The 26,219-nt window shown below is 42.8% G+C and overlaps 1 long non-coding RNA gene and 1 pseudogene across 1 annotated transcript in view; one reads left to right on the top strand and one right to left on the bottom strand.

The window, feature by feature from the left end:
• The window catches only part of LOC132542441 (uncharacterized), a 242,382-nt gene extending 234,135 nt beyond the window's left edge, over positions 1–8,247 (top strand). Inside the window, exon 2 of the long non-coding RNA XR_009553452.1 lies at positions 8,104–8,247. This is a non-coding gene — a long non-coding RNA (uncharacterized LOC132542441). The remainder of the gene's footprint in view (positions 1–8,103) is intronic.
• On the bottom strand, positions 5,625–6,895 carry LOC103122930 (heterogeneous nuclear ribonucleoprotein A1-like; annotated as a pseudogene).
• Positions 8,248–26,219: the final 17,972 nt, after the last annotated feature.

Raw genomic sequence — 26,219 nt, 5'->3', positions numbered from 1 at the left:
ATGGGCCTGTTCATGTTATCCACTTCCTCTTGACTTAGTTTTGGAAGTTGGTAGGTATCTAGGAAATCGTCCATTTCTTCCAGGTTCTCTAGCTTGGTGGCATATAGTTGTTCATAGAAGCCTCGCATGATATGTTGAATTTCTGTGGTGTCTGTTCTGATAGCTCCTCTTTCATTTACTATCCAATTTATTTGGGTCTTGTCCCTTTTTTGTTTTGTGAGTCTGGCTAAAGGTTTGTAGATTTTGTTTACTCTTTCGAAGAACCAACATTTACTTTCATTGATCTTTTGTATGGTTTTCCTATTCTCAATGTTATTGATTTCTGCCCTAACTTTAGTGATTTCTGACCTTCTCATTGCTTTAGGATTCCTTTGTTGTTGTTCTTCTAGGTCTTTAAGATGTGCAATCAGGCTGTTTATTTGTGCTTTTTCTTGTTTCCTAATATGTGCTTGTATAGCTGTGAACTTCCCTCTTAGGACTGCTTTAGCTGTGTCCCAAATATTTTGATAGCTTGTGTCTTCATTCTCATTGAACTCTCGACACATTTTGATTTCTTCCTTGATTTCCTCTTTGACCCAGAGGTTGTTAAGAAGTGTACTGTTGAGCTTCCACATTTTGGGACTGTTACTAATCTTTTGTTGATTGTTAAGTGTTAGTTTAATTCCACTGTGGTCTGAGAAGATGCTTGGGATGATTTCAGTGCTCTTGAATTGGCTGATGCTGTCTTTGTGGCCTAACATATGGTCTATCCTTGAGAATGATCCATGTGGATTTGAGTAAAATGTGTATTCCAGTTTCTTGGGATGAATGTCTCTGAAAAATGTCTAATAGTTCTAGTTTATCTATCTCTTCATTTAGCTCCCTTATGTCTTTATTGATTTTCTGCCTGGATGATCTGTCAAGTTGAGAGAGTGGGGTGTTGAAGTCCCCTACTATGATTGTGTTACTGTTAATATATTGCTGTAGCTCTTTCAGTAGTGGTTTGATGTATTTAGATGGCTTCTCATTGGGTGCATAGATATTAATAATTGTTAAGTCCTCTTGATTGACTGATCCTCTGAGCATTAAGTAGTGTCCATTCCTATCTTTTTTAATCTTATCTATTTTAAAGTCTATCATGTCAGATATGAGAATAGCTGTCCCTGCCCTTTTTTTGTGGCCATTGGCTTGTATGATAGTTTTCCATCCTTTCACTTTAAGTCTGTGTTTGTCTTGTTGAGTTAGGTGGATTTCCTGTAGACAGCATATTGTTGGGTTGTGTTTTCTGGTCCATCTTCCTACTCTGTGTCTTTTAATAAGTGAATTCAGGCCATTGACATTTATGGATATCAAAGATCGAAGATATTTTAACGCCATTCTTGTATAGTTTTAGAGTGTTTTGATATATGTCCTATTTGTGGTGGTCTGATTGTTTATAGGAGATCTTTCAGAACTTCTTTCAGGGCAGGCTTGGTGATGGTTGATTCCTTCAACTATTGCTTGTCTGAGAAGGTTTTGATGCCTCCATCTAGTCTGAATCACAGTCTAGCAGGATATAGTATTCTTGGCTGAAAGCCTTTCTCATTGAGCACTCGATAGATATCTTGCCATTCTCTTCTGGCCTGTAGTGTTTGTGTGGAGAAGCCTGCTGCTAATCTTATGGGTTTTCCTTTGTAGGTGACTCTTTGTTTTTCTCTTGCAGCCTTCAGGATCCTTTCTTTATCCTTATTCCTTTCCATTCTAAACATGATGTGTCTTGGTGTCTTTCGGTCTGGGTTAATTCTGTTTGCGACCCTGTCGGCTTCTTGAATCTTTATGTCTTTGGTGTTGTCTAGACTAGAGAAATTTTCAGCTATTATGGCCTGGAAAATGCTTTCTTCCTCTCCTTCTCTTTCTTCCTCTGGCATGCCGATAATGCGTATATTGTTTCTTTTGAAGTCATCCCATAAGACTCTGTTGTTTGTTTTTAAAATTCGGTGCCTCTAGCTGGCCAGGCTAGCTTCACGGGCGGGTAACAGAGACGACCAGAGACATAAGGCTGGGCAGGGAAGCTGTATTTCTTTATTCAGGAACAACGATTCATAAACTAAACCAAACTGATCACCAAACAGAACTCTGCTGCCTTTTTCTCCATGGCGGCGGCACCAGCACTCTCTCTTACTCTGTAACTCTGGAACCCTCTCTCTGGAACCCTCGGGGTTCCCAGGGGCGGGGCCAAGCGGGCCCGCGAAACTAACTGGACTGATCCAATTCTCTTGGCGGGGGAGAACTAGAACCCAATGTAAAGCATACAACAGTTGTTGTTTTCAGCATCTCTTAATCTCTTTTTGAGATCTTTTACTTCTTTTTTAGTTGTCTCTAATTCATCCTCAATCTTGCTAATTCTGTCTTCAGCCTCATAGATTCTATTCTCTCTGCCCTCTATTGTTTTCTGGAGTTCATCTATTTGTTGCCCTGCTCTGATACTGTTTAACTTGTTCAGCTAGTTGCGTTCTTAGCTCAGCGATTTCAGCTTTCAGTTCTCTAATAACCATGAGATAATTAGTATTTTCTTCCATATACTCATTTGTTGTTCCTGTATTTCTGATTACATTTTTTTCAAATTCTTTACTCACTCCTGTGATTATTTCCTTAGCTAATGTTTGGATGTTGAAACGTTATTTTGTGCTTCACCCTCTGGAGGACTTTTAGCTGGACTCTTGTCCTGGTTCAATTCTCCAATATTTTTTCTTGTTGTTCTAACCATTTTATATATTATGTTATGAGTTCCCTTTATCAGTACTTTTCAAATTATTGATCACTATTGCCTGGATTGACTTGTGTCTAAGTAAGTTAATTAAAGGGTTCACAGTGGTGGAAGTTAACAGTTATTTCAATCCCTGAGTTGGAGCTCAGTGGTTTAAAAGCCTCTTTTTTTTCTTCCCTGTAGGCTATGGGAGCCTGAGGGCTTTTAAACTATCAATAGGCTTCTTAGTTTAATCACTGACTCCTGACCAAGAGATAAAGCAGGGTGTGGAAGAGATAATCCAGTGGTTATGCAAAGAGACTTTCACAGCCCCTAAGCTATGCCACCAAGGTATAGGTCTTCTCCTGAGTTTCCTGGTTAGATCTGTGTCCCCTGGTGTCCCTCCCTGTCACTGCTACAGATTCTGAGGGTAGTAGCAATGGAGACTCAGAGTTGCACTTGGTGAGTTTCTGGGGAAACTCCTCCCTTCAGCTGTCCCCTTCTTGGTGGACAGCTGAAGGGAGGTGGTGTCTCAATTGATAAACTGCTGAACTGATAGCAGTCACTTAATCTCTCCTTAGGCTCCTCTCTCCTCTCTGTCACCAGCCACACGTGTTTGTACTCACCGGTGATTTACTGGGTTCCTGTGGTCATTCTAGTCCTGTCTTGTTTTGGTCCCGGGTGGTCTCCTTTGGTATTCCTATTTTTGTGAGTTCTTTCATGTAACATAAGAGAACTAGAATCCAGGAATGCTTTACTTCTTTGTTTACATTCATAATGTTCCTCTGCACTGTGAGTTCTTTCATTAGTCTGAAGATGACTGGAACAACTTAATGTTTTACTACATTGTTTACATTGATAGGGTTTCTCTCCACTGTGAGTTGATTCATGTGTCCAAAGATGACTGGAACAACTGAATGTTTTACTATGTATTTTACATGCATAGGGTTTCTCTCCACTGTGAATTCTTTCATGTGTCTTAAGACTACTATAATAACTGAATGTTTTACTACACTATTTACATTCATAAGGTTTCTCTCCACGTTGAATTCTTTCATGTGTCCAAAGACTACTGGATTGCCTGAATGTTTTACAACATTGTTTACATACATAGGGTTTCTCTCCACTGTGAATTATTTCATGTATCTTAAGACTACTGGAACAACTGAATGTTTTACTACATAGTTTACATTCATAGGGTTTCTCTCCACTGTGAATTCTTTCATGTGACTTAAGACTACTGGAACAACTGAATGCTTTACTACATAGTTTACATTCATAGGTTTTCTCTCCACTGTGAATTCTTTCATGTCTTTGAAGACTACCAGAAGAAGTGAATCTTTTACTATACTGTTTACATTCATAGGGTTTCTTTCCACTGTGAGTTTGTTCATGTTGCTGAAGATAACAGGATCACCTGAATGTTTCACTACATAGTTTAAATTCATAGGGTTTCTTTCCACTGTGAATTCTTTCATGTCTCTGAAGAGTACTGGATTCCCTGAATATTTTACTACATATTTTACATTCATAGGATTTCTCTCCACTGTGAATTCTTTCATGTCTCTGGAGACGACTGAAACAACTGAATGTTGTACTACACAATTTACATTCATAGGGTTTCTCTCCACTAAGAATTCTTTCATGTGCCTGAAGAGTACTGGATTGCCAGAATGTTTTGGATCTCTTCTGTGTTGACTATTCTGTCCATGTCCTCCCCCCATTTTTGGATGGAGTTATTTGTTGTCTTGTTGTTGAGTTTGGCAAGCTCTTTATATATGTTGGCTATTAAACTCTTGTCTGATGTATGGCATGTAAAGATCTTCTCCCATTCTGTGAGGGGTCTCTTGGTTTGGGTAGTGGTTTCTTTTGCTGTACAGAAGCTTTTTAATTTGATGTAGTCCCATAGGTTTATACTTGCCTTAGTCTTCTTTGTAGTTGGATTTGTTTCATTGAAGATGTCTTTAAAATTTACGTGGAAAAGAGTTCTGCCAATATTTTCCTCTAAGTATCTGATAGTTTGTGGTCTAACATCCAAGTCCTTGATCCACTTGGAATTTACTTTTTTATTTGATGAAATACAGTGGTTCAGTTTCATTCTTCTGCATGTTTCAACCCATTGTTTCCAACACCATTTGTTGAAGAAACTCTGCTTTCCCCATTTAATAGTCTGGGCCAACCTTGTCAAAGATTAGATGTCCATCGGTGTTGTTAAAATTCGGAGGCTCCAGCGTGTTAAAATTCGGAGGCTCCAGCTGGCCGGGCTAGCTTCACGGGCGGTTAACAGAGACGAGGAGACAACGGCTGGGCAGGGAAGCTGTATTTCTTTATTCAGGAACAACGATTCATAAACTAAACCAAACTAATGACCAAACAGAACTCTGCTGCCTCTTTCCCCCCGCGGCAGCGCCAAGCACTCTCTCCCTCTGTCACTCTCCAACTCTGCATCTCTGGAACTCTGGAACCCTCCCTCAGGGTTCCCAGGGGCGGGGCCAAGCGGGCCCGTGAAACTAACTGGACTGATCCAATTCTCTTGGGGGGGGAGAACTAGAACAACCCAATGTAAAGCATACAACACATCGGTGTGGGGGGAGTTGTTTTTTTTCTGTTTTTTTTTCTTTATTTATTTCCTTTTGTTGCCCTTGTTGTCTTATTGTTGTAGTTATTACTGATGTTGTTGTTGTTGTTGGATAGGACAGAGAGAAATGGAGAGAGGAAGGGAAGACAGAGGGGGGGAGAGAAAGACAGACACCTGCAGACCTGATTCACCACTTGTGAAGTGACTCCCCTGCAGGTGGGAGCCAGGGGCTTGAACCGGGATCCTTATGCCGGTCCTTGCGCTTAGCACCATGTGCGCTTAGCCCGCTGTGCTACCGCCCAACTCCCGCGGGAGTTTTGTTTTTTTAAAGACTGATTTATTCAGCTTTATGATCAGACAGTTACATTTAGCAATCAACAGCATGGGTGAAAAAAAAAATCTACATTAAAACCCGTTGTTGGAATGCTTTACACTTTGCACAAAACAGAAACTAAAATAACCTGTTACACAATTAGTCACAAATACAGTCCTCCAAAGGTTTTTTTCCCCCCCATACACAACAGTATTGTCTAACACAAGTCTTCTTTGTAGCAGCTAGGCCCTGCCACCCCTGTGCTTGGCTGAGTTCACAAATCTGTTGTGACCTGTCGCTTCCCTGTCAATTCTCTGGCTCTGCTCTCCTGCTAAGCTTTGTTTCCTGGCGATTAAAACCTTCTGCTGCTTCCATAGCTACTGCTGCTCTTGCAGCCACCGTATCCACCTTGGTTTCGTGGTTTTGTGAAATACTGGCCACCACCACCATAGGGGCCAGGGCATTGGCCTCCAAAGTTTCCTCCTTTCATAGGGCCAAAATTTGAGGACTGGTTACTGTGATTGCCAAAATCATTGTAGCTTCTGCCACCTCCAAAATCACTTCCATCATTGCCAAATCCATTGTAGCCATCCCCACTGCCACCACCTCAGCTGCCACCAGAGACACCTCCACCACTAAAGTCTCCTCCTCGGCCAAAGTTGTCATTGCCACCAAAGCCACCTCCACGGCCACCAACAAAGTTTCCAGAACCGCCTTGTCCTCTTTGGCTGGACGAGGCTCTACCCATCTCTTGCTATGATAAGGCTTTCCTTGCTTCACAGTTATGGCCACTCACAGAATGGTATTTCTGAATGACAGTCTTGTTGACAGAATCATGGTCAGCAAAAGTTACAAAAGCAAAGCCTCTCCTTTTGCCACTGCCCTAGTCAGTCATGATTTCAATAAATTCAATTTTCCCATAGTGTTCAAAATAATCTCGTAGATGGTATTCTTCAATGTCTTCTTTAATGTCATCCACAAAAATATTCTTCACAGTTAAGTGGTGCCAGGTGGTTGAGAATCCTCTCTGGAGATGGCTCTCTTTGGTTCCATGACTGTCCCATCCACCCTGTGTGGCCTTGCATTCATGGCAGCACTCACCTCCTCCACAGTGGCATATGCGACAAAACTGAGACCCCTGGGGTGTTTGGTGTTTGAGTCTCATAACCACACAGTCTGTGAGAGCTCCCCACTGCTCAGAATGGCTTCTTAGACTCTCATCAGTTGTTTCAAAGCTCAAGCCTCTGATGAAGAGCTTCCACAGCTGTTCTGGCTCCTTGGGAGACTCAGATTTCTACATGGTGGCAAAAGAAGGAGACAACCTCAGAATGCTTACTCAGCAATGTCCTGGGGCAGAAAGCAGTAATCTAGCTGATGTCTGTAGCTCAGTGTTTATAGGAGCACATCCCTTTTGATGCCAGCTTTCCTCTCTCCAGGAATGCAGATGTCAGCAATCTCAGGATGTCAAAATTTAGACAACCTCCTCCCTCCCCAAGCCTACGTTATAGAAAGAGGGCCCTGCACACCTGGACTGCCAGAGCAGAGCAGCTCACAGCCTCTCTTCAGAGCCTGTTAAGATAAAAGTCCTGGAGAAGTGCTTCTGCTGATTCTGGGAACAGACCAGCAGCTCTCCACAGTGAGCAGCCATTTATACACCTCTAGATGGACTCCACCCAGAAGGTGTGGAGCTGCCCCAGGGGTGGGTGGGCAGGGTCAGCATAGATGATTGGCATTAAGACATTTCTGCTGCAAGGACATTGGTTCAAGCCCCAGGTCCGTCCTGCATGGGGAAAACTTTGCAAGTGGTGAAGCTGTGTTGCAGGTGTCTCTCTTTCTCTCTCCCTCTCTCTTACTCTCTCCCTATCCCTCTCTATTTCTGGCTGTCTCTATCCAATAAGTAAAGCTAATAATAATAATAAAAAAAGAAGAAAAACCACATTTGTGCTCCTCCCCTGGTCCCTTCATGACACTTTATTATATTTCTTTCTTTTTCTTCTTTTCATAGGAGCACTTATTGGCTTTCACTTCCAATGGTGCCAGTGATTGACCTTCAAACCGTAATGTCTCAGGACTAAAGTTTTTTCTTTAACAAGTGTGTTACTTCCATGCACCAGGCTCTGCATTTAACAAGATGGCCAGTAGTGTGGGGGTGGGGTGGGGGTGGGGGGGGGGAGAGACAGATGACATAATGGTTATGCAAAAAGACTTTCATGCCTGAGGCTCCAAAGTGCCAGGTGCAATCCCCTGTTCCACCAGAAGACAGAGTTGAGCAGTGTTCTAGTAAAACAAACAAACAAACAAACATATATACAAATAAATAAAATGGGCAGGAAAGAAACCATAATGGTTATTTATGCAAAGAAACTCTAGTGACTTAATCTCCAAATCTCAGGTTTAATCCATTGCACCAGCATAATTAGAGCTGATCAGTGCTCTGGTAAGAAAAAAAAGTGGGGCTGGGTGGTGGTGCACCTAGCTGAGTGCACATGTCACAGCGCAAGGACTCAGGTTCAAGCTCCCAGGCCCCACCTGCAAGGAGAAAGCTTTGCAAGTGGTGAAGCAGGGCTGCAGGTGTCTCTGCCTCTCTCCCTCCCTATCTCTCCTTCCCTCTTGATTTCTGGCTGTCTCTGTTCAATAAGTAAATGAAGATAATTTCAGTCTCATGTTGTATTTGTGCGCTCAACCAGGTGCACCATCACCCAGTCCCCACTCTCAAATTCTCCTTCTCGATCAAAAGTAAATACAAATCAAATCAAAGCAAATTAATAAAAAAGCAAACAGCTTAGATTGTTCTCATTAAGTCACCATTGGGCCAGAGCAGCTCACTAATTCATTATCTAGAGCTTCCGGCTCCTTAAAAACCACAAGAAGCCGACCCTGAACAACCAGCCTAGAGAGGCAGCACTGGGCTCCAGGGCAGAGACATCTCTCTTTCCAGGAGCTTTGCCTTAGCCAGCTGCACTAAATGTGGGAGGTCTGCACAGCTTTAGAAATATTCTTATAAGAAATTTTAGCTGTGGCAAGGGGGCGGGCACCGGGTTAAAATATTCCTATTATGGGCGGAGGGTAGATAGCCTAATTGTTATGCGAGCAGACTCTCATGCCTGAGGCTCCAATACCCAGGTTCAATCCCCCCCCACCACCACCACCACCATAAGCCAGAGCTGAACAATGCTCTGGTAAAAAAAAAAAAAATTCCTATTAGAAGTGTTAGCTGGGGGGCAGGCACCCAGGTTAAAAATTTCCTATTAGAAGTGTTATCTGGGGTAGTATAGCAGCGGATTAAGCACAGGTGGGGAAAAGCACAAGGACCAGCATAAGCATTCTGGTTCGAGCCCCCGGCTCCCACCTGCCAGGGAGTCTCTCACAGCTGGTGAAGCAGGTTTGCAGGTGTCTGTCTTTCCCCTTCTCTGTCTTCCCCTCCTCTCTCCATTACTCTCTATCCTATCTAACAATGATGACATCAGTAACTACAACAATAATTACAATAATAAAAAACAAGGGAAAATAAATGTAAAAAAATTTATTAAAAAGTGTTAGCTGGGAGGGGGGCAGGCACCTGGATTAAAATTTTTCCTAATAGAAGTGTTAGTTGGGGGCAGGCATCCCCAGTTAAAATACTCCTATTAGAAGTGTTGGGGGGGAGGCACCCCCGGTTAAAATATCTTTTTTAAAAAAAATTATTTCTTTATTGGGGAATTAGTGTTTTACATTCAACAGTAAATACAATAGTTTGTACATGCATAACATTCCCCAGTTTCCCATTTAACAATACAACCCCCACTATGTCATTTATCATCCTTCATGGTTAAAATATCTTAAACAAGTGTGCCACCACTTAACCCCCTAGCCTTCTTTTTCTCTCTACCCAGCATTCTATGTAGGATGAACAATTCTTATGTTGATTAGTGGCATAGAACTGTTGAAAAATGTTTTAATTTTGCAGATAAAAGTAATGACATTAATCCATTATTCCTATTGAGAAAGATGTCTGTCTGTCCTGGGATATCAGAGACCTAACAAAATTCTGCTTAGTTTCCATGTGTGGTTACCACAACCTTTGTCTAAGAATATTATATAATTCAGCAAATCTACAAAAGGATAATAAACCAGAATTGCTCATTTTTGTTTTTTAAAAAATGAAACTTTATTGTTATAATATACAGGTATCTGACAGTCAGGGATTGTGAGCAATTTTTAATTGCCCTGTGACTAAACATCTTCTTGGTTAAAGAGACTATAAATGTCTTTCTGCACATTTACTGTGGTTGTTGATGTTACTCTACTGAGTTGTGTGAGTACATATATTGTTGATTTGTGCTTTGATGTATAGCACATAAATATGTTTTCTTAATTTTTTTTACTGCATCTCATTGTCTTGGTGATAGGTCTTGTCATTATACCAAATATTTTCAGTTTGTTGTAGTCTCAGTGGTCATTTTTCCATTTTTTTTTAATCATTGATGTTGAGCTCAGGTCTCTGAAGACATTTCCAAATCAGATACTATGTACTACTGTACTGAGGATGACATCTATAGATTTTTTGGTTACTGGTCTGACAGCCAAGTGCTTATATATTTTGAGTTTTCCCATGGTGTCATGTGATGGTGTTGATTGGTTTTTATATGCATGCAGTGACTGACTCATTTTCCCAAATGTCATTTTTTTTTCCCCTCCAGGGTTATTGCTGGGCTCTGTGCCTGCACCATGAATCCACCGCTCCTGGAGGTCATTTTTCCCCCTTTTGTTGCCCTTGTTGTTGTAGCCTCGTTGTGGTTATTATTATTGCCATTGTTGATGTTGTTCGTTGTTGGATAGGACAGAGAGAAATGGAGAGAGGAGGGGAAGACAGAGAGGGGGAGAGAAAGACAGACACCTGCAGACCTGTTTCACCACCTGTGAAGGGACTCCCTTGCAAGTGGGGAGCAGGGGGTTCGAACTGGGATCCTTAGGCCAGTCCTTGAGCTTTGCGCCACATGTGCTTAACCCACTGTGCCACTGCCCGACCCCGATCAAATGTCATTTTTTATAGAGACTCCACCTATTTATTTTCAGCACCATTTTCTTGCTTTAAATATGTTCCTAGGGTTTTTGATGCAGACTACATAGCATGTAAATGCCACTTTTAAAATGGTCATTCAGTTATGATAATTATTAACAATATACCACTAACCACCTTTTTTTTTGCCTTATGTCTTTAATTTATTTTCATAGAATTTATAGTTTTGAAGATTGTTTCTTGGAAAAGTTTTGTTGCAAATGTATTGGGAGTCAGGCAGTAGCACTGTGAGTTAAGTGCAGGTGGTGCACAGCACAAGGATGGGCTTACGATGCAGGTACCGGCCCCTGGCTCCCCACCTGCTGGGGAGTCGCTTCACTAGCAGTGAAATAGGTCTGCAGGTGTCTATCTTTCTCTCCCCCTCTCTACCTTCCCCTGCTCTCTCCATTTCTCTCTGTCCTATCCAACTACAATGTAATAATTACAACAATGAAACAACAGGAGCAACAAAGGGGAATAAATAAATATAAAAAATTAAAAAGATAAGATTCAAATGTATTATAGTGGTAAGGTAATTAAATAGCGACTAGGTATGGAAAAGAAAACCATGTGTCCTCTTTTTAAAAAAAAAAAAACCAAAAACTTTAAAATTTATTAATGAAAGGGATAGGAGGGGAAAGAGAAAGAACCAGATATCACTCTGGTAGATGTGCTGCCAGGGATTGAACTCAGGACCTTATGCTTGAGAGTCCAACACTTCATCCACTGCACCACCTCCTGGACCTCATAAACCACATATCATCTTGATTTTAGCCATTTTCCTGTTGAGATATATTTTCACCACTATTGCTAGTGGTATGAATAATTTCTGGGTACATTTATTTCCACTGTCCACCTCTAACTTGTATCACAGCCATATTTGCAAAAGGAGTTCAGGATCTAAAAGTTGACATTTTCTGCTATGTATCTCAGTCAACTGTCTTACCAGAAAATTGATTGGTCAACTAATTTTGTCAATTAGTCTCAATACGCCTTTGTGAGTGTTCCTGTGGTGGCAGAATCACGTGTTTCCCACTTATTGGGCCACCACCTGACCTCCAAGTTATTTCATTTTAAAATGTTTTTGTTCCTTTTCTCAAGGTTTAACTAATTTCTGAGAGAAAGTGACACCAAAACTTCTCCTCAGTTGTAGAATTAGCAAATACTGGGAGTTGGGCTGTAGCTCAGCGGGTTAAGCGCAGGTGGCGCAAAGGGCAAGGACTGGCGTCAGGATCCGGGTTCCAGCCCTGGCTCCCTACCTGCAGGGGAGTCGCTTCACAGGCGGTGAAGCAGGTCTGCAGGTGTCTGTCTTTTTCTCCCCCTATCTGTCTTCCCCTCCTCTCTCCATTTCTCTCTGTCCTATCCAACAACGACAACATCAATAACTACAACAATAAAACAACAAGGACAACAAAAGGGAATAAATAAATATAAAATAAAAAAAAAGAATTAGCAGATACTTGGAAAGTAGCCTATAGTGCTTGGGGCATCAGACCTGAAAGTCTTCTCACTATCTCCAGTACTTCTCATTAAAGGAAAATAAATGTTCATTTCACGTGTTACATATGAAAAATAATTTCATACGACACTAATATAGGGAGAAAGATGAACTGAGAGAGAACCCAGAACACAATTTTGGTACATGTTAGAATCAAACAGAGAAGCTTAGGTTATCAAATCTAATGGTCTACATATTGAGGAGTTTCCCTGTACTGGTCTTATTCATTTGAAAAAAACCCATGTGGTCCAGGAGATGGTGCAGTGGATAAAGTGCTTGACTCTTAAGCATGAGGTCCTGAGTTCAAGCCCCAGCAGCACATGTACCAGAGTAATGTCTGGTTCTTTCTCCTCCTGTCTTTCTCATAAAAAAATAAATGAAATCTTTAAAAAAAAAAAAAAAGACAACCTCCAGCTTATTCGAATATTATTTTAACTGGTGTTTTTATTTTTTAAAAAATTTTATATTCTATTTTTTGGATAGAGACCATCAGAAATAGACAGGGAGGGAGGTGATAGAGAGGGAGAGAGACAGAAAGACACCTGCAGCCCTGTTTCACCACTCACAAAGCTTTATGCCTGCAGGTGGGGTTTGGGGGGCTCGAACCTGGGTCCTTGAGGATTGCAACATAGGTGTTCAACCAGGTGTGCCACCACACAACACCTCAGTTTATTCTATTATTAATCCTGGAAATAAGTGAACTAGGAGATAGCTCAGTCCATAGAAATACTTTACAGTGACTGGTCCGGGACGTGGCACAGTGGATAAAGTATTGGACTCTCAAGCAGGAGGTCCTGAGTTCGGTCACACATATCAGAGTGATGTCTGGTTCTCTCACTCTCTCCTCCTTTCTCATAAATAAATAAAATATTAAAAAAATAGAAATAATTTACAGTGAGTAAGTACCTAAGGTCACAATTCCCTACCACCTCATGGGTTGTGTTGTACAGAAAAAAGAAATGTTACAGATGATTGTGTGGTTCTGTAGTGTCTCTTTTATTTTCTCGGTCTCCATATTTCTCTCTGCCTCTCTCCCCCTCTATCTAAAAGAGAAATATACTTCGTCATCTCCTTCAGGTGTTGCTGTAAACTTCAGGCTTTGTTTACAGCAAGCAGTGCTCTCCTCACTCCAGTCCTGGCAGGCTATAAATGACTCACTGCATTGTATAAGAAAGTGGATTTGGGGAGACAACATCCTACTCATGCAAAAGGCTTTTATGCTTGAGGCTCTAAGGTCCTAAATTCAATCCCCAGCACCATCATAAACTAGTGTTGAGCATTATTCTTTATCTTATCCATATTTCATTAATAGTTTTTAAAAAAGCTAATAAAAGGGTCCACAAACAGCAAAGTAGCTCACTCAGAAAGTTTTAACTCTTAGCATGTAGTGTACAGTGTTCATACACTGTACATATGTACAGTGTTCATACACTGTGAGAGCTCCACCACACGACAGGCAGCTTAAGTGTTGGGGTATCTTTCTGTCTTTCTCTTTCTGAAAAATATAACATAAAGGAATAAAATTTCAGTGATGAAAGCATGGAAAGTAAAAATAAATTAATTTGTTCACTGGAGGATCTCTCAGACTTAAATCTGTTCTGCTTGAGCCTGTTTATCCAGCCTCCCAAGTGGAGTTAACTCCCTCCCCCTCTTAAGGGACATAAGACCCTGTCACTGTCACAGACTTTCCACAAGGGTTCCCTCCTCCCCATAGCATCTCTTTGTATTTTTAAATAAATATTTTACTTACTATTATAGAGTGAAATTGAGGAGGATGGATAACAGTTTTCTTTTGTCTTCTTCTTTTTTCTGCCACCATAGTTATTTCTTGAGCTCAGTGTCAGAACTTTGAATTCAATGCTCCAGAAAGCCATTTTTTTCTTTCCATTTTATTTGATGGGACAGAAAGAAATAAAGAGTGGAACAGAGGTAGAGAGAGTCACCTGCAGACCTGTTTCACTGCTCATGAAGTGTCCCCCACTCAGGAGGGAAGCCGGCCTCAAACCCAGGTCCTGTGTCATGGTGATGTGTACACTTAACCAGGTGCACCACTGCTCTTTGGGGGCTCCAGCAGGCCAGACTAGCTTCACAACGGTGAACAGAGACTCGCGGACACACGGCTGGGCCGGGAAGCTGTATTTCTTTATTCAGGAACAACAATTCATAGACTAACCCAAACTGATCACCACACAGAACTCTCCTGCATCCTTCTCCTCACACGGTGGTGCCAAGAACTCTGGAACTCTGTAGGGGTTCCTTGGGGCGGGGACAAGTGGCCCGCAAAACTAGCAGGGGCCAAACCAATTTTTCTGGCGGGGGGAGAGCTGGACCAAACCAATATAAAGCATACAACAATTCCCCCTTTTCTTTTTAACTAAATGACTACAATATCAGGGGTGTGGCATGAACAGAAACCTATATCGTACAGGCATTTTCAAAAAAGTAACTGGCACAAACATGGAGAAACATGTAAGCGAGTAACAAGAACCAGTGTGCTGCCAAGGGAAGGCCTGAGGGGGCCATTTTTTGCCTCTGTGGGCAAAACTTTATCAGCTTAAAAAAAACATTTCCTGCCTCTGAGGGGCGTACTTGCCTCAATGGGCATTTTATAGCATGGGGGCGGAGAACGGCCTAGAGTCCCAAGGCATGGCTGTAGTCAGTCTTTGAGAAACCCAGATGCATAAGGGGAAGCTGCTAGTTTTGTGCAAAGTGTCCGGGGTGTACCAGTGAGTCAAATAGGAGTGCCAGTCGAAAGCAGATGTCCACGGAAGAATGCCAGGGGGTAGACTGTTGTATGAGGAAGGTCTGCTGCTGGAATTCCACTTTTCTGTAGAGAACTTGACAGATGCAATTTACTTACTATGAAACAAACTTGTAGCAGGTTAGAAGTTTATCACAATTGATAACTCTATCACAATTAGAAGTCTTTTTTAGAATGATTTTAAGGTTGTTTAAAGTTTAAATAATAGAATGTGAAAAGGTAAACATAAGAATCAAGGAAAGAAAACCTCAGGCATGAGAATCATTAGCATAGCCATTGTGTAATCTACCATTTCTAATAGAGAAGGAATTTGAGACTTTTACATATCAACAAGTCTATTTAACCTTTTGTTACACCCATTCAAGATGGAGACACACCTTAGGTGTGCGCAGGTTTTTTGTTTTTTTAGACTAACTTAGTTAAAATATATTGACTGTTAACTAATTTTTACCTCAGACTTTAAATGTAAGTTAATTTTATCTTTATGAGAATTATGTTGAAACCTTTTTCATTTAACTTTGCCTAGTAAGAATTTAGCCTTAAAGTTACATTTTAACCTTAAAGTTAATGTAACCAAACTTTAAACACACACGTAAACATGGTCATTAATACACAAGGAGAGAAACCTTTGTTACGAAGACATGTCATTTTAAACACGAATTTAGATCTGTAGTGTCTTAGTTGTTGTTGGGGGGGGGTCACCATCCGGAGGTGGGGCCTCCCATGCAGCTTCACTTCTAGGAATTGTAGGTTGTGATCTCTGCACAAATCTCTGCGTATTTTAGCTAGTCTGCCTTCAGACCCGAGCTGGAGATCTCGGCCAGGGGGCCCAGTTTCGGCAGGGACCCCACAGTCTCCGGGTGGTCCGGGATTTGTCCAGACTTCATAGCAGGAGAGCGGACAGGCCAGCTGTGCAGAAGGCGCGGGCCGAGGTGCCCTGGGTTGGTGGCCAGGATAGGCTGCTGCGGCCCTGCCCCATGGCCCTGCCCTTTCTGCTGCCCTGCTCCCAGTGGCCGAGCAGCGTGGAGGGAGCCCGCGCCCAGTGCCCTGTGCCACACGGTGGAAAGCCGGCTCATGTGGGCTGGCGTTGGGCAGAAACCACAGAGTGGTCCAGAGATAAATGTTCCAGAAATAGCAAAACAGTCTCGTGAAGAAAGGGCAGAGGCCTTTGGAGATCTCTTCACAAGTAGAAGAGAAGGCCATAGTACATAGGTAGCCAAATTGTCTTCACTTATCTGAGAGATGGACAGGTCAGCCCCACGTTGGGCGCCATTTGTTGTTAATGTTTTCGGGGGCAGGCTGGGCTAGCTTTGCGGCGGTGAATAGACTCGAGGACACACGGCTGGGCCGGGAAGCTGTATTTCTTTATTCACGAACAATGATTAATAAACTAAGCCAAACTAATCACCACACAGAACTCTCCTGCCTCCTCCTCACATGGTGGCGCCAAGAACTCTGAAACTCTGTAGGGGTTCCTTGAGGCGGGGACAAGCGGGCCCCATGAAACTAGCAGGGGCCAAACCAAATCTCTCAGAGGTAGGGGAAAGGGGGGAAAACCAACACAAAGAATACCAACACCTGATAATACTTATTTTATTAGTATAACATTCTTGCATTTTTAACATTTTTGGACACTGACACTACAGAGAAGCCTTATGTGTTATGATCACTCTAAATGGTATAATTTCCATGCTTCCATAATGATGTTAATTTTATAAAGAGCCATGTGTGGCTAGAGATGTTTCATTTCTTTTTTTTAATATTTATTTATTTTCCTTTTTGTTGCCCTTGTTTTTTATTGTTGTAGTTATTATTGCTGTTGTTGTTGTCATCATTGTTGGATAGGACAGAGAGAAATGGGGGAGACAGAGAAGGAGAGAGAAAGACACCTGCAGACCTACTTCACCACCTGTGAAGCAACTCCCCTGTAGGTGGGGGAGATGTTTCATTTCTAACACACTTACATAATCATCATTACCTGTCCTTTTATTATTCCATCTTTTTCCTTTTTTCTTTTTTTTTAAAAATAATTTATTTATTCATGAGAAAGTCTTTAAAAAAATAGAGTTTAAAAAATGTCATGACAGGGAGTTGGGCAGTAGCACAGCGGTTAAGCGCAGGTGGCACAAAGTGCAAGGACCAGCTTAAGGATCCCAGTTCGTGCTCCCGGCTCCCCACCTGCAGGGGAGTTGCTTCACAAGCGGTGAAGATGGTCTGCAGGTGTCTGTCTCGCCCCCCTCTGTCTTTCCCTCCTCTCTCCATTTCTGTCCTATCCAACAATGATGACATCAACAACAATAATAACTACAACAAGGGCAACAAAAGGGAAAATAAATAATGATAAAAAATTTAAAAACCTGTTGTGAGCATTGACTGAGAAATGACCCTGCTATTAATGAATTAAATAGGGTAAAGAATTGTGCCAGTGGAGACCAAGGCTATTTTACAAGTGCTGCAGTACTCATTCATTGACACTAGATGGCGCTCTGACACCACATTACACTCTAACATCACACTCTTACATTAAAATAAGTTATTGAAATGCAATTTAGAAATCTTAATATCCTGACATCAAGTTCTTATAATTACAATTATGTATCCCAAACATCTCCTCAGTATAAGACAGGGAGGTATGCAGGTAATGTCATGACAAATGATGTCCTCAGGTTGATGAAGCTGGTCCAGTCAGAGGTCTGGTCTGGATGGGTCCAGGGTCTGGTCCTGATCTGTTGCAGATCTGGTCCGGTTCTGGTCCAAGTCGCTGGTTCCTCTCCTGGGTCTGGTCCAGGAATCTGCAGACACCTCTGTGACTGTCGTTGTGGTGATTGCCATGGGATATGCTGGATGGGGCTTCTGAACTTACAGACTAGCAGGCAGTTCAAAAGTTGCCATCCATGTCCAAATGTCTGGGGCTTTTGTCCCTGAGCTAGGCTGGGGTGTGGATTAGGTCATTTCCAGCCAGTGATAATTGGGGTCTTCCTGACATGTAGATCTAACTTTATCAGGCGATACAGATGTAGGGCCTGCCCTGCACAGGACTTTATCTTATGCTGGTGTAAGGGGCATTTCAGAGAACTCAGGGGCCCCATTGAGCTTGCCCTGCACAAGACTTTATCTTATGCTGGCCTGCAGGGACATTTCAAAGAACTAAGGGGGCCGCATAAGGCTTTCTCTGCAGGGGACTTTATCTTACGCCTGTGCAGGGGCATTTCAGGGCGTTTATCCTGCATAGGACTTATCTATGCAGGCCAGCAGGACTTGGGGGCCAAGGTTCTAAGTTTTATCTTTCACTTTCCTTTGTCACTTAAAACTCGAGTATTTTAGCACTTTAATTTTAACAATGTTTCATCACTCAAATAAGCATTTTAACATTTCAAACTCAAAGTAGTATTCTTACACTGGAATATTCACTTTAACTCTAACAAATATATATTTTTTTACTTTATTTTTATTTTTGTATGTTTTTTTATTTTCCCTTTTGTTGCCCTTGTTGTTTTATTGTTGTCATTATTGTTAGATAAGACAGAGAGAAATGGAGAGAGGAGGGGAAGACAGGGGGAGAGAAAGATAGGCACCTGCAGACCTGCTTCACTGCTTGTGAAGTGACTCTCCAGCAGGTGGGGAACTGGGGCTTGAACCGAGAGTCTTACTCTGGTCCTTGAGCTTCGAACCACGTGTGTTTAACCCACTGTGCTACCGCCTGACTCCCTCTAACAAATATTTCAACACTTTAAACTGAAACAACTTATCTTAATATTTCCAACCTATTTCACACTCAAAGGAATTCTTTCACAATTAATATTCTCATACTTCTTATTACTTCAAGTACATATATTATTTCAAGTACATACTTCTTATATATCCATATTATTTCAAGTACACACTTTAGTTTTATTCTAAGTTCACACTCCTTATACATTAATATTATACTGTTCTAAGTCTAGGCATAAGTCACAACATGTTTGTTCAGGAATCCGGGGACTCAGCCTTTGTGTTGAAGGGGTCATGTTTTCCTCATCTAATATATGTAAGGGACAATTAACTGAATGCTTGAATATTCTTGTTCCTGATAAAAACAGACATTCCCAGAGGGATAAAGAATATGGAAACTTCCAGTGGAGGACACTCTGGTGGACATGGAACTTTGGTGGTGGGAAGCAACGATCTTGTTAATCATTTTTATTTATTTATTTATTTCCCTTTGTTGCCCTTGTTTTATTGTTGTAGCTATTATTGTTATTGATGTCGTCATTGTTGGGTAGGTAGGACAGAGAGAAATGGAGAGAGGAGGGGAAGACAGAGAGGGGGAGAGAAAGATAGACACCTGCAGACCTACTTCACCGCTTGTGAAGCAACTCCCCTGCAGGTGGGGATCCGGGGGCTTGAACCGGGACTCTTACACGGGTCAGGCTCTCTTCCTGCAGGGGGAAACTTCTCAAGCAGTGAAAATGTGCTAATGATGTTCTTTCCTTCTCTCATCTCCTCTCTCTCTCCTCTCTCTCTCTCTCTCTCTCTCTCTCTCTCTGTCTCTCTCTCTGCCTTCTAATATCCTCCCTTTCCTAGTAAAGTAAATAAATCAAATCAAAAAAGTCTGTGTTTGCACCAAAGTGAAAGACTGTGGGGTGGGTGAGGGGTAGAATACAGGTCCTGGAAAAGGTTGACAGAGGACCTAGTGGGGGTTGTATTGTTATGTGGAAAAATGAGAAATGTGATGCATGTACAAACTATTGTATTTACTGTCAACTGTAAAACATTAATCCCCCAATAAAGGGGAAAAAATTTAAAAAGTGCAGTGGAGAGACCATCCAGGATCTGTGTACCCATCACAAAAGTTCTGTCCTCATTGAAGGAAATATACTGAGCCTGGACCACCTACTTTCACAGAAATAACTTATCTTGCTGAAACAGACTGAAGGGGACATTCTGAGAATAAGCAGACCCCTCACCCTCACAAGAAGATTTACTCCTGCCTGCACTGAAAAGATCCAATCAGAAACATCTTTAAATGGGTCATAAATCCTCTGCCCATGCCAGAAATAGCCAACACACTGTATCTATATTTATACATATATATGCATATATAGATATATAATTTTATTTGGATTTATGATTGGATAGAGACAGAGAAAGTGAGAGGAGGGGAAGATAGAGGGAGAGAGGCAGAAAGACAGCTGCAGCACTGCTTCACCACTAGTGAAGCTTTCTCCCTGCCTGTGAGGGAGGACAAGGGGCTTGAACCTGGGTCCTTGCGCAGTGTTGGTCTGCTTCTAAATTCTGCTTCTAAGACCCCTTCTGTTGCATTGCTTGAGGTTGTAGTCTATTTACATAATCATTGTTTTCATTGGTTCAATCCCCATTGGTTCATGAGCTATTTTCCTTCTCCCCACCCCCATCCTACGAACTTCCTCTTCCTGACACTTCCGCCTCAGGAGATATAAAAGACAGGGCTTTTTAATGAAGAGAGATTAGATGAGATTAGATTGTTGAACTGCATCCCCGCTCATCAATAAAAACTGAACTGCGTTCCCAGCTCAGCCATGAGTCCCTGATCTTCTGTCTCCCGCCCGCGAAGCTAGCCCGCCAAATGGCACCCTGAACAGGGACTGGCATTGCAGTGTAGTGTGTGTGCTTAACCAGGTGCACCACCACCTGGCCTGCCAGTACACTATATAAGGCCCTGTCACCTTGGGCTTCTCAGCTCCCCCTCTCCAGGTTGGGTCTTCTTCAATCCTGGATGGGCCTACTAAGCTCTCCTGGCTACTTTTATCTGGCTTCTCAAGCTCTCCCCTGGCTACTACTAAACTTTCCTTTGTCTACATTCCTGACTCTACTTGCACCACTTAGTGTCTCATATTTGTAACACTTGGTGCTAAAACCTATGGAGCTAACCACTGTATTGCCATTCTTGTCACACATTTCTCTCCAAGAGTCTTCCCCAGTATTGAGAAGCAAACTCAAAAGTTGAAATCATATTTAAAATGCTAAAAAGATAGGGCAGAGGGTAGATAGCATAATGGTTATGCAAAGAGACTCTCATGCCTGAGGCTCCAAAGGCCCAGGTTCAATCCCCTGCCACCATAAGCCAGAGCTGAACAGTGCTCTGGTTAAAACGCGACCTGTACTTGTGTGCATCAGAAAGCATCGTGATGGCAGGGTCTGGGGTCTCGGGACTGTGGCCCAAATACCCTAGTGTGTGTTGGGTAGGGATAGGGCAGGGGTAGCTGCGGATCTGAGTGAGCTGGATCCAGCCAGTTTGAAGTGGATGCTGGGAGTAAGTCTCGGTTTTTAGTTGCTGGTGCTTCTTATTTATTTATTTTTCTTTTCCAAGTATGTTTTAGTTAATTTACACTGTACACGTGAGTGAAGCACCTGGCAGTTATATGTCACCTCCCTCCTTTCTGTATGCTTGTGCTACTTGAGTGACTCAAGCTCAGTTTCTTGCTTGGCTAGTTCCCCGGTCACAGCATCTCTGGAAAGCCAATTGGACAGTGCTTTTGCCATTCAGAAACCTCTGGTTTTGATCTATTGTTGGTTTGGCTTTTTTAGTTGTCTCTAATTCGTCCTCGATCTTGCTAATTCTGTCTTCAGCCTCATTGATTCTATTCCCTCTGCCCTCTACTGTTTTCTGGAGTTCATCTATTCTGTTTCCCTGTTCTGATACTGTTTTAGCTTGTTCAACTAGTTGTGTTCTTAGCTCAGCTATTTCAGCTTTCAGCTCTCTAATAACCTTGAGATAGTTAGTGTTTTCTTCCAGAGTCTCATTTATTGTTCCTGTATTTCTGATGACAATTCTTTCAAACTCTTTACTAACTCCTGTGATTATTTCCTTAGCTAATGTTTGGATGTTGAACTCATTATTTTGTGCTTCACCCTTTGGGGGGCTTTTAGCTGGACTGTTGTCCTTGTTGGTTTCTCCAATATTTCTCCTTGTTGGTTTACCCATTTTATATATTATATTATGAGTCCCCTCTCTTAGTACTTTTCAAATTACTGATCACTATTTCCTGGATTGACTTGTGTCTAAGTAAGGTAATTAAAGGGTTCACAGTGGTGGAAGTTAACAGTTGTTTCACTAGTATTTTAATCCCTGAGTTTGAGCTCAGTGATTTAAAAACCTCTTTTTTTTTTTTTTTTCTTCTCTGTAGGCTATGGGAGGCTGAGGGATTCTAACTATAAGTAGGCTTCTTAACTTAATCACTGACTCCTTACCAAGACATAAGGCAGGGTGTGGCAGAGATAGTCCGGTGGTTATGCAAAGAGACTTTCACAGCCCCACAGCTATGCCACCGAGATATAGGTCTTCTCCTGAATTTGCTGGTCAGATCTCTGTCCCCCAGTGTCCCTCTCTGCTGCTGCTCCAGATTCTGAGGGCAGTAGCAATGGAGACTCAGGGTTGTACTTAGTGAGTCTCCGGGGAGTCCTCTCCTCCCTTCAGCTGTCTCCTTGTTGGTGGAACAGAGTGGAGGTGGTGTCTCAACTGATAGATCGTCGGACTATTACCAGTCACTTTGTCTCTCCCTAGGCTCTTCTCTGTCACCAGCCACGTGTCATTGCACTCACCAGTGATTTGGTGGGTTCCTGTAGTCATTCTAGTCCTGTCTTGTTTCAGTCCCAGGTGGTGTCCTTTGGTATTCCTAGTTTATCCAGAGAGGAGAGGAGAGAAACAGATCTGTTGCTCGTAGTCCCACCTCTGGAAGATATGTTGACTCTCTTAAAAGCTTAGACCGGGAGTCAGCAGTACTGCAGTGGGTTAAGTGCATATGGCACAAAGCTTAAGTACCGCTGTAAGGATCCTGGTTTCGAGCCCACAGCTCCCCACCTGCAGGGGAGTCCCTTCGTAGGTGGTGAAGCAGGTCTGCAGGTGTCTCTCTTTCTCTCCCCCTCTGTCTTCCCCTCCTTTCTCCTTTTCTCTCTGTCCTATATAACAATGACAACATCAACAACAATAACTACAACAGTAGAAAACAAGGGCAACGAAAACGGAAAAATAAATATTAAAAAAAAACTTAGACCAGGGAGAACAGAAGCAACCGGTGGCACAGCTATATACAAATAATGTCAAAGGATATAAATTATGGTGATGTTGTGTATGATACAGTAAATCCTAACAAAGGGATTTTTCAGAGTTAACCCAATTGCCAAATAATGTGATTATAGCAATAGCTATCATCTTTTTTAAAAAAGATTTTATTTATTTATTTATGAGAAAGATAGGAGGAGAGAGAAAGAACCAGGCATCACTCTGGCACATGTGCTGCCGGGGATAGAACTCAGGACCTCATGTTTGAGAGTTTAAGACTAACTATTGTCTTTTTAATTCATTAATTAACTAATTAATTTGTTAGTATTTATTTTACCTTTTGTTGCCCTTGTTGTTTTTCATTATTGTTGTAGTTATTGTTGTTGTTATTGTTGATGTCATTGTTGTTAGATAGTACAGAGAAAAATGGAGAGAGAAGGGGAAGACAGGGGGAGAGAAATATAGACACCTGCAGACATGCTTCACCGCCTGTGAAGTGACTCCCCTACAGGTGGGAACCTGGGGGCTTGAACTGGGATTCTTAGGCTGGTCCTTGAGCTTTGCACCACATGCACTTATCCCGCTGCACTACTGCCCGACTCCCAGTTTATTTTTTTATATTTCTTTCTTTATTTTCTCTGTTGTTGCCCTTGTTTTTTTTTATTGTTGTTGTTATAGTTATTAATGTTGTCGTTAGATAGGACAGAGAGAAATGGAGAAAGGAGGGGAAGAGAGAGTGGGGGAGAGAAAGATAAGACACCTGCAGACCTGCTTCATTGCCTGTGAAGCGACTCCCCTGCAGGTAAGGAGCCGGGGGCTTGAACCAGGATCCTTGCGCAGGTCCTTGTGCTTTGCGCCTTGTGAGCTTAACCTGCTGCGCTACTGCCCCACCCCCAAATGAACAAACAGACCCAAAACTACTCCATGCTCTCAGAAGATACAAAACTAGTCGCCCATTGTTAGGTGTGTGAGTGTGTGTTGATGGGGTGAGGGCTTCAGGCTCAGCTTAAATCAGTGCATCTGCTTTTTATTGAAGTGTTGGGGCAGACAGCATTATTCTGGTTTCAGGCACAGATCATGACTTGACATTCAAATGCATTGTAAATGATCACCATGATCACTCTATTTCCCATGAATTCTTAACAATTGGAAATTCGCAGCACAATATCACTGCTGTAGACTCTGAGTTGTGCATTACTGCCCATGACGTATTTATTTCCTAGCCAGAGAATGTGTACCTCAGATGCATTCAATCTGAGAAGATTCGTGAGACTCAACCCCTGCAACTTTGTGCATTCTTCTGAATGTGTTCTAACCTCCATGAGAACTCTGCCCGCCTAACCCTTTGTCAAGCTGAGATGGTTATTACTTTCTGACCGGTGTCATTGGAATTCAGCAGGATTCCCAGTAGGGTGGGAAGGCACAGAAGGTGAAAACCACAATGGTTTGCTACTTGGCTCTGAAATAGATGTGGTCATGCAAGGCGCACTTGTGGGCAGGTTTGCTTCTGCTGCGTATATGCTCCTGCTCACAGCCACGTTAATCCCCAGTTTCCCGAGACTGGACAAGATCACTGTGTTCATTGTGGTATGGCCAGAGACAGTGGGCGATTTCCAAAAGCACATGACTTGGTCTGGGGGTGTGTGGCCCCCACCCCTGGGCCCTGTATGGCAGGCCCGTCAGGCAGGAGCAGTGACAAGACTGTAACAGAGACCATCTCCTCCCTTCATCTCCTGGCACTAAGCTTGGCACTGGGTGTACTTGCTGTTCAGGTGTTCAGACACAGAGTTCTCAAAGACAGGTGCTCACACACACAAACAGTTCCCTCCACAATCAGGTGCTGAGAGAGATACAGTTCCCTCCATAGTCAGCTGCTCAGACAGACACACAGTTCCCTCCACAGTCAGGTGCTGAGACAGATACACAGTTCTCTCCACAGCCAGTTACTGAGACAGACACACAGTTCCCTCAGTCAGGTGCTCAGACCAACATACAGTTCCCTCAGCAGTCAGATGCTCAGACAGACACAATTCCCTCAGTCAGGTGCTCAGACAGACACACAGTCTCGCACTCAGTTAGACACACAGTTCCCTCACAATCAGGTGCTTAGACAGACTCACAGTTCCCTTTAGATTCAGGTGCTGAGAGAGACAGTCCCCCTACAGTCAGTTGCTCAGACAGACACACAGTTCCCTCAGATAGGTGGTCAGACAAACACATAGTTCCCTCTACAGGCAGACACTGAGACAGACACACAGTACCCTAGACAGTCCAGTGCACAGATAGACACCAAGTTCCCTCCAGTCAGTGATCAGACAGACACATAGTACCCTAGACAGTCTAGTGCACAGACAAACACACAGTTCCCTCCACAGTCAGGTGCTCAGACAGTCACACAGTTCCCTCCACAGTCAGCCGCTCAATCAGACACACAGTTCCCTCACAATCAGGTGTTCAGACAGACACACAATTCCATTTAGATTCAGGTGCTCAGACGGACACACAGTTCCCTCCATAGTCAGGTGCTCACAGACTCACAGTTTGCCCCACTGTCAGGTGCTCAGACAGACACACAGTTCCCTCACAGTCAGGTGCTCAGACAGTCACACAGTTCCCTCCACAGTCAGATGCTCAGACAGACACATAGTTCCCTACAGTCAGTCGCTCAGGCAGACACACAGATCCCTCAGTTATGGCATCAGACAGACACACAACTCCCTGCAGTCAGGTGCTCACACAGACATACAGTTCCCTACAGAGTCAGGTGCTCAGACAGACTCACAGTTTGCTCCACTGTCAGGTGCTCAGAAAGACACACAGTTGCCTCACTATCAGTGCTCACACAGAAACACAGTTCCCTTCACAGTCTGATGCTCAGACTGACATACAGTTCCTTCCACAGTCAGGTGCTGAGACAGACACATGGTTCCCTCCACAGTCAGGTTCTCAGACAGTCAAACACTGTTCCTCCATAGTCAGGTGCTCAGACAGGCACACAATTCCCTCCATAGTCAGGTTCTCAAATAGACACACAGTTCCTTCCACAGTCAGGCTCTCAGACAGACACACAGTTTCCTCATAGTCAGATGCTCAGACAGACACACAAATCCCTCCACAGTCAGGCTCTCAGACAGACACACAGTTCCCTCATCATCAGGTGCTCAGACAGACACACAGTTCCCCCCACAGTCAGGTGCTCAGACAGACTCACATTTCCCTTTACAGTCTGGTGGTCAGACAGACCCACAGTCCCCTCCACAGTCAGATGCTCAGACAGACACACAGTTCCCCCCACAGTCAGATGCTC

Source organism: Erinaceus europaeus, chromosome 13 (genome assembly GCF_950295315.1).
Source record: "Erinaceus europaeus chromosome 13, mEriEur2.1, whole genome shotgun sequence".
In the NCBI taxonomy this organism is placed as follows: domain Eukaryota; kingdom Metazoa; phylum Chordata; class Mammalia; order Eulipotyphla; family Erinaceidae; genus Erinaceus; species Erinaceus europaeus.
Note: the sequence above shows the minus strand (reverse complement) of the source record. Positions and strands in the feature narration are given on the sequence as shown.